Source organism: Marmota flaviventris, chromosome 6, assembly GCF_047511675.1.
Source record: "Marmota flaviventris isolate mMarFla1 chromosome 6, mMarFla1.hap1, whole genome shotgun sequence".
NCBI lineage: Eukaryota > Metazoa > Chordata > Mammalia > Rodentia > Sciuridae > Marmota > Marmota flaviventris.
Genome location: NC_092503.1, coordinates 142,857,359 through 142,858,653, shown reverse-complemented (window position 1 = coordinate 142,858,653; position 1,295 = coordinate 142,857,359).

Genomic DNA, 1,295 nt, shown 5'->3' with positions numbered 1-1,295 from the left:
GATTCTAAAAAGATCACTCCAGCTGTTGAGTGGAACTAAGCTGTAAAGAAATAAAGGGGACACAGAAGACTCTTGTTTGATGGCTACTGTGATGTTATCTCTTATACTGTAAGTTTTATAGAACCATTTACATTCTCACATGTATCCCATAACTCCTTTGGGGCAGAGAGCTCATAGTTACAATTTACGGATTATGTATATAACCTAGATGTATGCCCATTGAGAAATAATTATTGTATAAGTAGCTGACAGTAATATTAAATCTACATTATTTAATTACAGTATATCACTGAAAGTCTTTGTCTTTTACAATCTCTTTAGAAAATGTAAGTTTTCTAGAGTATTTGTTTCAACATTTGTAAAATGCTGATAACTCTGGCCTACTAAGATTAGTAAGTACTAACCTGAAAATGCCTAATCAGACCTTTTCTTTCTCACCATAGCCGAGAGTAACAATTATCTGCCTTGTTGTAATACGATCCCTCGCTTTCAACACAAAACATAAACTCTGCAGTTACTGCAAACTTCCTGAAAAATTTTAAAAGTTTACACAACTGATTGCATTCTGACATTTATATTAATCCAATCCATCCCTTTCTTGGCACCTGACGCAAGGTCTCAAACACGGACCCTCTTCCTTAGGGTCATTTTTTTTTTCCTTTTTACATCACTGTTAATATAAAAACCACTCATCATCAATCCCATCTTTTTACTTCAGTGCACCTCGGGGAGCACAGACGTGGCCTTAAGTTTCCAGGGTTAAGAAGCAATCAAAACAGTGCGGAGTTTGACAGGTCCCGAGAAACTCCGGGGCTGTAGCTACAAGCTGAATCACAAGATCAGAAACCAAGTTTCCTTCCACCCACCCCATTGAAAAGGCAGGTGCGTCTCGGGCGTTGCACCGCCGCATCACCTCCCTGAGCCGGGGTGCGGGGAGGAGAACCCAGGGATCTTTAAATCCGGGTTCAATATCCTCCCCGTGGCCGCCTTCTCAAATTTCAGTCCACGGCCGCCTACGCGGAAGTCGCCTCCCCAGAGGGCACCGAGAGGCCTGAGCACACCGGCGATACCGGGCCCCGAGGCCGGAAACACGCGGGACATTGATAGTGTTCTCAGTGGACCTGCTACAGCGCTGTCCTCTCACGGGCCGGCCCTCCACGGCTGAGCGCGTCCCACACTCGGAAACACACAGAGCAAGCGCTGGAGGCCACGGCGAGCGCGTCGACGTCGGCCCCGGGCCTGGAGGGGGCGGGGTCGCACTCATGCGCACGCGCGCAGAGACACATAAGCGGAAG